This window comes from Canis lupus, chromosome 25, assembly GCF_003254725.2.
Source record: "Canis lupus dingo isolate Sandy chromosome 25, ASM325472v2, whole genome shotgun sequence".
In the NCBI taxonomy this organism is placed as follows: Eukaryota; Metazoa; Chordata; class Mammalia; order Carnivora; family Canidae; genus Canis; species Canis lupus.
Genome location: NC_064267.1, coordinates 14,621,387 through 14,636,740, shown reverse-complemented (window position 1 = coordinate 14,636,740; position 15,354 = coordinate 14,621,387). Strand labels below are relative to the sequence as shown.

Below are 15,354 nucleotides of genomic sequence, written 5' to 3'. Positions count from 1 at the left end.
AAATTAAATTAAAAAAAACACTGCTTGTTATATTGTTTAATAATTCCTAATATTTAAAAAAGCATGCTTTATGACAGGGCTGATCAGTTTATTTTAAATTAAAAATCTTACCCTTCTTAATTCATTACACAATGAATTAAAAGAGAATGTAAATATACATTCCTTTAAAAAATGAAAAAAGAGAATTATGGGTCATGCATCCAATGTAAAGATAAATTCTCGAATCCACTGAAACTTGTTTAAATAAAACTTTTGAAAAACTGCTGGAATACAGAGGTCAATGCATCATTCAACACTGGGTCTTCTCTTTATTTAAAACAGAAGAAATTTTAAAAAAACATAAAATAAAACAAGAAATTATTAATTATCAAATAAAAAACCCACACCAACACCTATTTTTAAATGTGTCACAGTGAAACATCAACCTTTATTAAATTTAACACAGTTAAGAGGCAGAGTGAGTGCTGAGTATTAGGCAAGAACTGATGCAAGGAGCTGTAGTAGAGACCAAGACGCTCTCAGCTGCCTACTGCCTACAGAATACCTGAAACTCTACTGAGACACAATGTCCTACAGAGACACATGAGTGGGAGGGACAAACTGAGGTTGCATGGAGGCTGGCTTTGTGAAGGAAACAGCATTAGTGAGAGGCCTCTGTCAACAGGATTCCTACTGGCTGGGTAATGAAGAGAGATAAGGATAACACTTAAATATTAGAAATGCAAACACAAAAATTCAACCTAAACAAATGTCACACCTTCTTCTTTCCACACACCACACACATGTGATCCATGCACTCTCCCCAAGTGAAGACGTTGCTCTCCTTATCTTTTGCCCTTCAGGCCAAGACATGCTCAACCTGTGTGCACCAGCTGAAATGTCCCAGTCACCCTGTTCTCAACTAATGATTAGTTAATGAAGGAAGGTAGGAAGGATTGTGATAATAACCATAAATGACTACCACTCACTACGTGTTTACCACATGCCAGGCCCCTGTGCTAAGTGCTTTAAAAACAGCATGTCACTGAGTACTCATACACACCTGCAAGGCCAATGATTTTCATTTTACAGATAATCAAATGGACACTTAGGCAGAGGGTGCTGGGGGTTCCTGCAGCTGTCCCTTCCAAAGCTGATACTCTTCTCTACTACTTCAAACTAATGAACAAAAAGAGAGGCAGAGCTGGGATATGAAATCCAGATGTGTGACACCAAGTTCAGTGCCTCATGACATAACCCAACTCACGTCAAATCCCAGAAGTCCTTATGCCAGTCAAGGCCACTATTCCAAAGGCAGTATTAAAGGCAGAAGAGGAGGGACACCTCAGCAGTTGAGCATCTGCCTTCGGCTCAGGATATAATCTCAGAGTCCTGGGATCGAGTCCTATATCAGGCTCCTTGTGTGGAGCCGGCTTCTCCCTCTGCCTGTGTCTCTGCCTCTCTCTCTCTGTCTCTCATGAATAAATAAAATCTTTTAAAAATAAATAAATTAAGGCAGAAGAGGAAAAGGTTGTATAAAAACCTTAAGGTTAGGTCCCAATTTAGCTTAGTCCTCTCAAGTGCAGAAGAAAATGTGACCTCATACTAAGAGGTCTCATCTAATTCTACTCTCCAGGTTCTGTGAAGGGTTCATTTTTATTTGCCTCTACATTGTGCCCCGAGATTCCCAGGGAGTCACAGCTAAAGGGCTGATTCCATCTGGGACCAGAGAGGCTATATAGACTTAGACCCCTGGAGCCTTTCTGATGTCCACTTACCCAATTCCATCACTCAGAAGCCCAGTGGGGCTACCAAATGCCCTCTTGCAGCTTAATGTTCTCATGGAGAAATTAAGGAACCTGAAGAGCTGTAGATTGCTTTTGAATGAGCCATAGAAGCAGAAACTTGACTCATCCTGGCACTAAGGCTGGGTGTAAATCTATAACCAGTTGTAAAATGAGTCTAATACTGAGTACCCCCTGTCTACTCTCACCTACTCTGGAGGAACAGGGGGCTGTGGTTGCTTCAGCTTCTCACAATCTTGAAAGGCAGCATATGGTCTATGCAAACATCAAGTCCAGTCACAGACACTGACTAATGGCATACTATGTAACAATAATGGCCTTGTTATGACTTGCACTGGATACAGAGGAGCAGATAGGAACCCTTTTCTTACAGTCTGGCTGGACGGAGACAATTTACAGACACCACAAGTAGAGGGCGCTATGAGACCTTTCATAACCAAAGATGAAAGTGTCCGGCTGTCCCTGAGGTCTCAAGGGGTGCAAGCAGTGCTCAATTTTTTTTTTTTTTTTTTTAAGATTTTACTTACTTATATGACAGAGAAAGAGCACAAGCAGGGGCATGGGCAGGCAGAGGGAGAGGGAGAAGCAGGCTTCCTGCAGAGCAGGGAGCCCCATACAGGGCTTGATCCCAGGACCCCAGGATCATGACCCCAACCAAAGGCAGATGCTTAACCCATGGAGCCAGCCAGGTGCTCCAGGCAGTACTCGATTTTAATGTTGGCCAGTTTGAATGTTCTGTGACTGGCACTGAGGCAGGCCTAGGTTTTAAACTCAGTACTGTCATGTGAATCTTGAGTAAAGTCATTTCAGTCATCTGTACTCCGGTGCCATCTACAAAAGAACATTTATGTATAAGGTATATCAATCAACCAATTAATTCATAGGCCCCATGGTAAACTCAAGACAGTGACAAGGTGATAACCTGTTCTAGATGGGAACTTGGCAATGAGCAAAGGAAGATCCAGGAACCTAAATTAGATTGGGAGGCAATAAACTTGGGTGACCAGCTGTCCCTGTTGGCCCTGTGTGAGGGATTTTCTAGGACATGGGACTCTCAGGGCTGAAACCAGAAAAGGTCTTGGCAGACTGGAATGACTGGTCACCCTACAGTGAGTAGAACAATATAGTTGGAAGGATGGCTCAGTGTCCTGTGGTAGTCAAAAAGGAGTACATCCCTTTAGTCTAACACTCTGAGATTGTCCCCAAGTGTCATCATCTTTGGGAATTCCTTCCTGATCCTCCTGAGATTAATGAGACCCCTTAACTCTGCGGGTTACAGGCAACTCACCACACTGCTTTACCAAGACATGTTTATAATGATACGTTTACATGTTGCCTTCAGAACAAGACTGAGAGTGGGAATAATATATATGTAAATTATTTATCTTGATGTAAAACTGTTTCAATATCTGTATCAATGTAACAATTCATCATATATCACCATATTTTTCCAATGTTAAGATGTTTAAATTTTTACAACACTAAAAAGTTAAGTATTTTCTATAATTTAAATTTAAGATACAGATCCAGTAAAATACACACAGATGTGAGTTTCTGATTGAGGCAACATGCTTTTTAAAAGTCCAGTGACTTACTATTTCAACATGCTGCTGAACAACGTGATTGTTGTGTGCTGCTTGGAACGAAACTGAAAATCACGGAAAAAGGCTTTTCCTGGAATTTCCGAGAAACATACCAAGTAGCATTATTTAGAACTAATACTTTGACCTCTATTAACTAACAAGGGTTGCAATTCAATCAGTGGTTTTGTAGCAAGGCTTGTAAATTGTGGGAGCTCTGCCAGAGAGATTTATGAACAGAACTACAAGGAAGAATTTTAGATGGGAATATTGTGAAATCCATTGTCTACAAGCTGGATTCTCGGGTGTCTGAACTTTAGAGTAGAACATTTCTTTTCACTTGTAATGAGAATTCTCTGAAAACAACTACGACCAGGAATTTTTAAGTAAGAATTTATAGTAATTGAATTTTAAATTCAGAAATACATACCAGGTTAAATGTACACACAAGGGGGTTTTTGTAATCTGTTCATGTAAAATAAAGAAAATATGACATTGGAGGAAAACAAACTGGAATATATTGCAAAATACATCGAAATCTGAAAGCATAAATCTCTGAATCACAGCGCTGTAGAATATTGCCTGAGGGAACATCTAACCCCTGTTTGTAAAGATTAAGGCATTGAGACCCACCGGGTCTGAGAGATGTGCTCATTGTCAAGCCATTACAGGCGAAAGCACAGTGGGGCTGGGAATCAGAGGGACCAGGTTTGGGCCCCTTCATTCTAGACCACTTCCTTTCCTTCTGGATCTCACTGGTCACCAAGTCTAAGAGATTCTACTCCATATCGCGACAATCAGTGCTCAGTATGGCTGCCAAGCCACTGCTTATCTCAAGTCTTTAGTGCCTTTCCACCTGGACCAGGACACTGCATGAGCCTCCTGAAAAATATCCTGTCTTCCCATCACATCTGACACCTGCAAGCTGGCCAGTGTCCTTCCCAAAAATTGCAAATGGGGTCATGCCACTTCATCCTGGTGTCACTGGCTGCCATCTCTGAACGTGGAAGAGATGTCAGATTTCAGCTTCACACACAAAAATCCTCTCACTCTGGCCATGCTGAATTATTTACAGGGAGGCTTTATCATACTGCTGTGCTTTGGGTTATTTCCTCATTTGCTCTCAAGAGACCTTCTCCAGGCATTTTTGTCTCTCTGTATTGCAGGGAAGCACAATCCCCAGGCCCCTCTGACAAAGGGCTCTGGCCAAGTTGGTCAATAGGAAGCACTGGTGGGAGATGATGTGTGTAGGAGAAGGTAGATGCTAGGGTATTTCTCCCTGTGTGCAATACCTACCACAGGGGTACTTCTAGCAGCTTTTCTCTACTCTCTGGCTCCAGCTCCCCCCTCCTAAGTCCTAGTTCCCACCAGGTGGCACCAGGGCAGGACTCATGTAGGACCACCTCTTCCTTTATCCATCCAGCCTACGGGTAGGAGCATCTTCCCACTATTATTGTTCATCTGAGTTCCTCACTTTCATCTCTTCTGTTTCATGGCTGTGTAAACATAACCCCTATTTTAGATTCTCTTTGTTTGAAATACCTAGAGATTATTTCTCTCTTCCTGACTGATAAATACGTGTTTTGCTAACTAACTTTTATTAATTCACATGAACTTTGCCCGAGAGGAACTCTTTGCTTACTGTCCAATTCAAATACCCTATCTCTGTGGGCTCTCTAATGCATTACTCTATTTTAGCATTTGCCATACTGCTCTGTCATGCTGGTTTCTCAGTCTACTTTCTCTACTAAACTCTGAAAAGGTTGAAAAGTTCTTTTAAGTCAGAAACCAGGGATGCCTGGGTGGCTCAGCGGTTGCGTAGCTGCCTTCGGCTCAGGTTGAGATCTCGGGATCTGGGATTGAGTCCAACATCAAGCTCCTGCGAAGAGCCTGCTTCTCCCTCTACCTATGTCTCTGTCTCCGTCTCTCTCTAATGAATAAGTAAATTTTTTAAAAGTCAGAAACCAGATCTTATTTAACTATATTCTCAGCATTCAGTCAGTTACTGAATGAAGGAATACCACTTCTTTCGCATACCTTAAGTGAGTCAACATAATACGTGGGGCTGGATAATTCTTAGCCAGGAGGGCTGTCCTATGCATTGTAGAAAGTTAGCAGTATTCCCAGTCACCACCTTAAATGATGCTATTAGGAAGAAGAAATATATGCTCTGAAAACTATGGAAGTGCTATCAATTAGTCTCAAAATGGTTTCTGGGAAACTACTGAAATTTATCATTTCCAATCATAAAACAGAGTGTTCTATGTACTGTTTGATGGTACTGATAAAATAATCTTTCAAATGGTAATATTGTCAGCAGCTAGAGTTTCCTGTGGTAGAAAGCTCAACTTAATGTTTGTTACATTATTTTAATAGTTGTATCTAATTTTGTAGATTTTTTATACATTCAATGAAAAAGAAAATTTAATATCATAGAAATGTAAATACTTATATGTTAATAGTTACACTCACCTTTTAACTACCAAGACAGATATTTCATTTAATAGGTAATCGCGTTTATTTATCTTTTTTTAAAGATTTTATTTATTTATTCATGAGAGAGAGAGAGAGAGAGAGAGGCAGAGACACAGGCAGAGGGAGAAGCAGGCTCCATGCAGGGAGCCCAATGTGGGACTCGATCCCAGGCCTCCAGGATCAGGCCCTGGGCCAAAGGCGGTGCTAAACTGCTGAGCCATCAGGGCTGCCCTAGGTAATCTCGTTTATCTGACATTTTCTAATTTGAATGCTCATATTACACAAATTACATATCTGAGTTAATATGACAATGAAGAATTTTATAAACATTTCCTAAAGTACTTAAAATATATTTTTAATATTAATGTTGAACTGTATATATTGATAACATATACTTCAATCTATCTGTCTCAATATTAATCAACAAAATTTGAATTAAAAATGTCCAAAGAGGGTCCTAAAGTAACTGTGATTCTTAGGAAAGTGTTTTTCTTCTATAAAATTGTATTTTCTGTTTAAAATACAAAATGTTTCTTCTAAGGGTATCTGGGTGGCTCAGTGGTTGAGCGTCTGCCTTTGGCTCAGGTTGTGATCCCAGGGTCCTGGGGTTGAGTCCCACACTGGGCTCCCTGCAGGGAGCCTGCTGCTCCCTCTGCCTGTGTCCCTGCCTCTCTCATGAATAAATAAATATAAAATCTTTTTTAAAATAAAGTGTTTCTTCTATAAAGTATGGCTTATGGAAATAGGTAATATAACCCATACTTTAGTATTTTCCCTACTCTTAGTTCAAAGAAACTATTTTAACTTATTTAATGCAAAACAAAAGCAAGTAGGCATAAATATTAAGCTGGTATAGTTCTCAATAAATCTCTTTATCCAGGAAATTAAAGTTAAATGCATTCATACTTGAGTAGAGAATAAGATTCTCTATTTCACACCATATAGTATCATATTAACCTAAATCATATATACACACACACACATATAGTGTAATCGGAGTACCCAAGTTATTAACTTCTGTAATTTAAACCAAGATGGCTGCGAAAAAAAATCACAGATATATAGCTAAGATATTCTGATAAATATTAACTTCAAAATATTTGACAACAATAAATGTTTTATTTTATTGCAATTATATAGAATCTTATTTTCAGCAAGTTAACAGTTTATGGATTGATAAAAAAAAGTCTCATGGTAGTAAGTCTTTCTCATGTACTGAACTTGCCCATTTTATTCTCCCTCTCTCTCTCCCTGACAGATCTCTTCTTTCTATTATTTGTTCCAATATCTTTCCCAAAACCTTGCTGAAATCAAGACTGTGAGAAGCTGGAAATCCCAGCACCCCACATTTTATGAATAGGTTGTACAACAGGCAATGTGTTTCCTGATAGACTCTGTCCATCAAACTATATTTAGCTAATAATATAGCTACCACTGAATTTAACCATAATTTATAACACTTCCATAGGAAACTGTATCTAAGATTCAACTGTGAGTTCTAGATCCAGGGAGAAAGCTGCTTCCCATCCCACCTCCCCCACCAAACTTCCACAAGTCCTTAACATAAAACATTTTCCTTCTTCTGTCCAACCCTCAAGTATACCGTCTAAGGAAGAATGTCCCTTGCCCCTGGATCTGGTATCCTCAGGGTCTCTGTTGTCAAAGAATTGGGGGAGGATGCCTCAAAAAAGCCAGAGCTCTGGCTTCATTTAAATATCCAATCATTTAAGTGTTTAAAAACGGAAAGTGTATATAAAAAGGTAACTGTGGATGAGATTGAATCACTGTATCTTTGGGAAAGGTGTCAATTTCATACAAGCATGCCATTGTCTTGGCTTGCCTTATCTGGGTTACTAGGCTAAACCACATTCCTGTGGGTGAGATGGGGTTTCCCACTGGGGATAGGTGTTTGCTCTGTCAGTTCTGTGGGGCAGAAGGCGTGGAGAAAACGAGGATTTGCCAAGGCAGGTCTTAGACTGAAAAGAGGAAAACCTTCCTTTGATCTCTGAAATTGGGGGTCAGGCAGGTCTAGCAAGACATGTTCAGGTAGGTCTTGCTCTGTGAAATAGCTGACACAATCCACTGCACTATCCTGCCCTCCATCGCCCCAACACTCAGCAGAGTGCCGGCCTCAGAACCTCCCCTTCCTCCACTCCTACTCTAAACCTCAAAGCTGAAAGAGGCTTGGAACACTTCAGGAGAATCACTGCCAAATTTCAGGTCTGAAGATAGCTTGCCTAGTTTCCTACACGTTGTCCCCTGTCCACCATCTTTCTCATGGTGAGTAAGGCCGCAGCAGTAACCACTAAAGTTCACGGTCAGGACTACCTAATGCCTGCAGCGAATGCCAAAACAGATGTCACCACAAGCTGGACTTCCCTTGCATTTCCTATTCAGAGCAAAGTTTTCCAGATGGATGGCCCTAATCTTGAAGGCACTTTGAAGGTCACTGGAGCAAAAACAATGTTTCTGCTTGCTAAAGGCAGGGTTAGCAGAACCTGGAGCCATGCGTCATCAGATTCACAGTCTAAAACACCGGGTGCAGGCAGCAGAGAAAACCCCCTCCAAGGCTCAATGTAGCTCGTAAATACAGTGTTTGGGGAAAACACATTTACTAACTGCTTATAAGAATGTATATTTGCCTTGTATTTTCCCTGCATTTTCTTTTTGTTTTTGTGTTTTGCACAAAATGAGTTCCTAGGCACAGAATCACAATTTATAACACTGCATGCTGCGGGAAACAAGAACAATTTTCTACTCTGTTTCTATCCAGCAGTCAAACAGGTTTTAAATTGGGAGTTGCCATAGCAGCCCATCTTGCCATCACTAAAGATAGAGGTTCAGAAAACACTTTTTCCCTGCTCTGTTCAATCAGGTATCCCACATTCTCATATTTGTTTTTCACATTAAAGCAGTTGCCAACATCCCTTATATCATCTAATTTAAATTGTCTTCTGACTGAACTGACATTTGGATATTGTTTCCTGTCAGCCTTTCACACCTCTTGGGAAACATCATCCTTGCTACGTGCTGAGTAGCGACATGGAGTGACACCACTGATGAACAAAGCCAGTAGTAGGTGACCAGGCCAAAGTTTCTGAGGCCCCCTGACTTACACCTCTGCCCTGGGACAGCATGGCCCAGCCTAGCAGGAGCTGATCTGTGGCCACTTTGTTCAAGGAGGAGGCTAATCCGCTGAGTCCATCCTCATGGGATATCATTTATACCCCTGGGCATGAGGAAGTAATGCTGAGGACTTCAGACATGGTGCTAGAACATAAAGAAAACTTCCTGCTGCTAATGATGGAACCGTTTCTCACACTTTCCCATGGCTCAGAAAAGCAAACTGGCCCAACCACAAGGAAAACCTGACAGAGGGACAGAGGAGTAGAACTCTGGCGAGGAAGATTTATGGTGGAGAAAACACACATTTCTCAGGCTTTCACTGTTGGTGCCAATTTCTCTGTACATGTTTGCCCTCCAAAGAGAAATTCGTTGGCAACTCAGAGGGCTCCCAGTAGCTTCTTTAGAGTTTGCCATTCTCTCTACACACACAGATTTGTGGCCAGAAGCTTCCGTGCAATCACGTGACCTGCTCCCTCATCACTTGATTTATCTGTTTAGTGCACCTGCCATGGGAAAGGGCAGGGTTCCTGGGTGCTCACTGATAGCAGTCCAATAGATACAGCCTCTAGTGGCGACTGTGTTTACCATCTATTCTCCCGCTGATTCACTAGGTCCTGAGGGGACAGTGAGTGTAAGAGACAAGCCATGCTAAATAGCTTCAGCCCTTAGAATCTTGATCCCTCAAAACACCAACTCCCCCCACCCCATCTTCCCAGTCAGGTCTGTCCCATCTGCCTTTGGGGCCTCACAGCCCATCAACTGTACCTATGCCTCTGACACTGTGCCTATGAGGAGACATGGCCATCATTGTGGCCACAACACTCCTTCCTCAGCTTCATTCCCCTGACGTGATGTTCTGGCTCTCACAAGCCAGACGCTTCTGGATGCCTCACAGGAACAGGAGCAGGTATCAAACCCAGGAATGCCCCAGCATCACATCCCACTGACATGGCTCCTCCAACGCAGAGCTTAATGATATTCTAAAATATGTCAGATGCTCGGCAGGGCCTGAAATAAAATGAATACTACATTCTATCTTTTGTGGAAAGTTTAAAACCAGTTTAGTTTAGGTACCCTAACCAACAAGACACCAAAGAATAGGAAAGACTTAAGTATCTGGAACCTAAAACAAGGAAAGTGAAGTAGTGTGCAAGATGAGACACAGGTTACCCTCTGAGTCCAGGCAGTTAGGAATGGAAACAGACATGCCTTCTGAGAGCAGTCACAAAGAACCCAGGGCCAACCAGCTGAGACCCAGGGAGGGTCCATCTCAAGTAAGTCCACACCTCAAAGACTTACAGCTGACGCAGGTTAGGTGAGAAAGGGCATCGAGCTAAGGCTCAGAATTCCTGGGTCTGGATTCTTTGCCTTTTTCACTACCTTTGGGAACCTAGACCAGTCACATCCCATCCCAACCTCAGATTTCCCAATGTGATCCTAACATTTCTTTGAGAATATATCACAGGGTTGTTATGAGAAGCAAGTGCATTGTAAGCAGAACATTCTCACTGAAATATTAGCTAGGTTCATAGCATGACACCTTTTTTTAAATTTATTTTTAAAGATTTTATTTATTCATTCATTCATGGGAGACAGAGAGAGAGAGGCAGAGACACAGGCAGAGGGAGAAGCAGGCTCCATGCAGGGAGCCCGAAATGGGACTCGATCCCGGGACGCCGAGATCACACCCTGGGCCAAAGGCAGACGCTAAACCACGGAGCCACCCAGGGATCCCATGTGACACTTTTCTTTGTAAAGCATACATTTTATACTTATAGTTTAATATAAAACTGGTTAATAGGAAATAGAATTCCAGCTCAAAATTTCTAGATCGAAAAAAAGTGAAAAATTCTATTGGACTTGAGCTTATTATATATGCAACTGGGCTTAGGCAAAGAGATCCCATGCAGTCCATGGGGGTGCAGAAAAGTACCCACATGTGTAAGTCACCGTTTCGTGACCCACAAATGGAAGCCCATCCTGCTCCCTACAGCCATCCTGCCAATTCAAACGTCACTGCCAGATGAACATGTAAGGACCGGCCAAGGAATGCCTGTATATGAATGTTTCCCAAAGGATGGATCTGGAACCAAAATATACATTAAATTCCATTATTTCATTTTGAAATCAGCTCTAACTTTTCCCCATACACATGCATAATATCTGCCTTAGGACTCTCCTTTACCCTGGCAGTGAGATATAAGTAACAGATGTCTCAAAATTTTGGCAATTAGTATTCTAAATGTCAATTTAGGAGTCAACTGTTTAGAATTTAAAACACATTTTCCTGTAAGATGTGCCTATTATCTGCCCAATCTCCCTCAATTCATAATGTAAACAAAGTCTCCAATGGCAATATGACTGCTATATTAATTGAAATTACTAGCATATTAAACTAAATTAATAATAGCAATTAATAAAAAGAGGAACCTGATTTCTTTGGCTTAGGGGCTCAGATGGTATAAGTGGAAAAAGAAGAGGAAGAAGAGTTTTGTCCCCTCCTTCCTTGTACGAGAAAGGCCCTGTGGCATTTGGAAGTAGGAACATTTGTCTTTGGCATCCTCTGACCTTCCTCTCTTTCCACTCATCCTTTGTGAGCTACTCCCTTCCATTACGTAGGAGGTTACTTCTGCCTCTTGAATACCTCTGATTTCTCCATCAAGTAATGTCCTTGATGCTGTGGAGACCAGGGCAACACCACACAGCCCAGGGCACAAACATAAACCTGCTGTCACATCCTCGGCTGTAACTCACTACCGCACTATGGTCAGGCGCACTGTGGAATAGGTGACCCTACACTAGCCTGCCAGTCACACCGCTTCTATTCATGGCATCTCAACATTCGGGGCTTATCTTGTTTGATGGCTGCTTCCCCAGTGGCAGTGATTTCAGAGCTCAGGGACAAGGAGTGGTACAGCCAAACAGTTACTTCTTAGGAAGAAGCTTTGTGAGTCTAAGCCTGCCTTTCCACAGAACAAAGCCCGCCTTTGAGTTTTTCAAGATCTGGCAAGGTAGCTAGCTGTGCAAGTGTATGCTTCAATGTGACCAACTTAACTATATTTGAATTTCATTTCAAAACAACCCTGCTTCTCCTCCGCAAAGAAAACAACCTGCCAAAGTCTGCTGGTTCGTTTGTTTTCTAATTATAATTTCAGAACTATAATGATATAGCAATCAACTCTATAGAGCCCAACAGTCTTCCCTAGACCAATTGCTCTGATGCAAAAGTCTACAGTTTGGCAACAGTCAGTGCCTCAGTTGCCTCTGGGGTGGTCACGTAAGCAACAAGGGCCACATGCAGGTAAGAACACCTGCAAAGTCAACTAAGCCTGTCATCACTGGAGTGAATGTAAATTAAGAAGAAATACCAATGGCCTCAATGTAAATGAAGTTCCTGTAGTTTGTTTCAAAACTTTGTCTTTTAACAAGAAAGAACTTCCTATGAGGCTTCGTTCATTCCTTCCTTTCTTCCTTCCTTCCTTCCTTCATTCATTCAGCAAATGCTTCCTTGGTTCCTCTAGCTGCTGTTAGGAGAGACATCAGGAGTAGAGTGGTGAACAGCACTCATCACCTCAGCCACCACAGAACTTTCTCCAGTTGAGGAAAGGTACACAGTGACCCTTCAACAGCACATGGTTGAACTTCATGGGTCCACTTACATGCAGACTTTTTTCAATAAGTACAGTATAATACTGTAAATGTATTTTCTTTTTCTTATGATTTGCTTAATAACATTTTCTTTTTTCTAGCTGTATTGTAGGAATACAGTTCGTAATACATCTAACATATCACATACGTGTGGGTCAACTGTTTATGTTATTGGATCAAGAGTAGGCTCTTAGTAGTCTGTTGGAAATCTGAAGTTATATACGGATATTTTTTGTTGATGTTGGGGGTCGGTTGCCCCTAAACCCCATGTTGTTCAAGGGTCAACTGTATAACTAAATAGGCAGTTGTAATGAACCCTGCATTGTTATGACACTTGAACTGGTCTCCTTCAGAAAGTGACATGGCAATAGGACCTGACAGATGATCAAAGGTGGAGGGTACTGACATGACTGGCGGACAATGGGCATCGAGAGGCCATGTTAGGGACTCAGGGTTTACTCTGAGGATCAGGGGAACTGTCAGGAGCAGGTGGCCTACATGGATCTGGAGACAGCAAGACCAGAGGCCAGGGAGGCAATTATGAGGCTGATAGAGCCACCAGGGCATGACAACGGTGGCCTGGACTCTTACAGGGGCTCTGAGATGGGGCTGGTGATGGAGATGGAATGCCATGGCCTGATGACTGGCTAGATGTGTGGCATGAATTAGGGAGAATCGGTGTGACTCCAGGTGACAGGCTGGGACCAACGGTTTACTGAACTACTGAGGCCTAGAAGGGAGAGAATTGGGAGGGAAGACGAGAACTTCTGATCAAAATATACTGCCTTTCCATTGTGCAAGTAGTTATGTCTAGGCAGCAGCTGCAGATCACCCTAGGCCTAGAGTGGGCCGCAGATCCAAGGTTATCCTGTCACTGTGAAGGGGAAATAACATGAGAGGGGGCAAGAGAAGCAGCCCTCAATGATGGCTAGAGATGAGTGGCCTGAAAGTGGGAACTGAAAAGGAAATAGCAAACAGGGTAGACTTGGTATAAGGTCAAGAGAGTCAAGGTCAGAATCTAGAGCTCTAAGAACACAGATGCCGATAGTGTCACCTCATGACAAAGATCATCACTTCATTTTTTTTTTAATTTTTATTTATTTATGATAGTCACAGAGAGAGAGAGAGAGAGAGGCAGAGACTCAGGCAGAGGGAGAAGCAGGCTCCATGCACTGGGAGCCCGATGTGGGATTCGATCCCGGGTCTCCAGGATCGCGCCCTGGGCCAAAGGCAGGCGCCAAACCGCTGCGCCACCCAGGGATCCCCATCACTTCATTTTATTGACTAGCCCTTATAAGAACTTTTTGCCTTCGATTCACTCACCCCACAATCTAGTTTCAATAAAAACATGGACCTTTTGAAGATATAAATTTAGTGAAGTTAAAAAAAAAAAAATTTAGTGAAGTTAAAGTCTCAGATCTCTCTCCACCTGAGACTGTCCAGCTGTCTGCCTGTCCAACTGAAAGCATAACTGGGGCTTAAAAGTAAAACAAAAATGATCATTTAAAATATCTACTGGTGATACTACTACAATCTCTGTGCATTTTCAAGTTGAATTCCTAAAATTTGCTTGGTAAGCATAGTCCTTGTTCCCCTAAGCTGGCGATTAGCAACATTTCTCACTGTATCACTGTGATAACGGATCCACACAGAGGAAGTAGGAGCTTACCAATCCTGGGCAAGGCCCAAGAAGCCACATTCAACATGGGCTGGCTCTACAGAATTACAATCTTGCCCAAGAAACAAACACAAACATAATTAGAGACTCCTGTTTTCTAGGAATCTTGGGCACGTTAGGTTAAGAAAACCAAATACCTATATCCAACCTTCAACAATGGAGTGACTTGGTTCATCTCTTGAGACTTCCATGTGACTTTAAATTGCACCCAGCACACTAATCTCCAAAAAAATTGGAAGTTTTTCTTAACTTTCTTCTTCTTTCTCTCTACACTTAGAAAGATCCTTTCTCAGCTAATTAAAACTATTTAGGTAAATGGAATTGCTCGGTATTTTTTTGGCCTATGGGCTCTATGACAGACTTAACCGAGGACAGCAGGGCCCATGGACTGAGAAATTGGGGACCCTCTGAATCAGAGTGTTAAACCTATTTGCAGTTAAAGATCAATCTAGAAAGTATTCCACCCCCACGAGGCCTTTCCTGACCGAATCACTGGGAGCAGCTCATACAGAAAAGCCAATGTGAACTGCCTTCCAGATGGAAAAGCAAAATGGCTCTCTAAAGAACTCAGGCTCTATAGATTTCCCACCTGGAATTCTAGTAGCACTGGGAGATTATGAAATTATGCTGTAACTCTGGTATTCCTCAGGCACATTCCCTTTTATTCCATAGTCGAACAGTCTGGAATTGGAATCACTACACAGCTAACCAACAGGAATATGGAGCATGTGTCATTCATCCTGACTGGCAACTGAACCTATTACAAGTAATCACTGGATTACAGTTGCTTCCTCCCCATTCTGAGAAGCCACCAGGTCCTTGATTCTAAACACAATCAGCAACTCTGAGCCTCACTTGACATTAACTGCCTTCCTCCAGCTTGCTGACAAAGGAATTCCAGTCTCAAAATTATTGGCAAACAATAAGAACGAGCCTTGCCATTTCCCAGCTGAAAACTTTTCAACAACTCCCCATCAGGCAGTGCTGCTCAAACTTTTCCTCTAACCTACTCCTGATAATAACAAATCAATGAGAGAGAAAGTTTATATGACAGATATTCTCA

The 15,354-nt window shown here is 42.0% G+C and overlaps 1 protein-coding gene across 4 annotated transcripts in view; it reads right to left on the bottom strand.

The window, feature by feature from the left end:
* The window catches only part of SPATA13 (spermatogenesis associated 13), a 144,083-nt gene that overhangs the window by 82,306 nt on the left and 46,423 nt on the right, over positions 1-15,354 (bottom strand). The gene's annotated exons all lie outside the window — the stretch shown is intronic.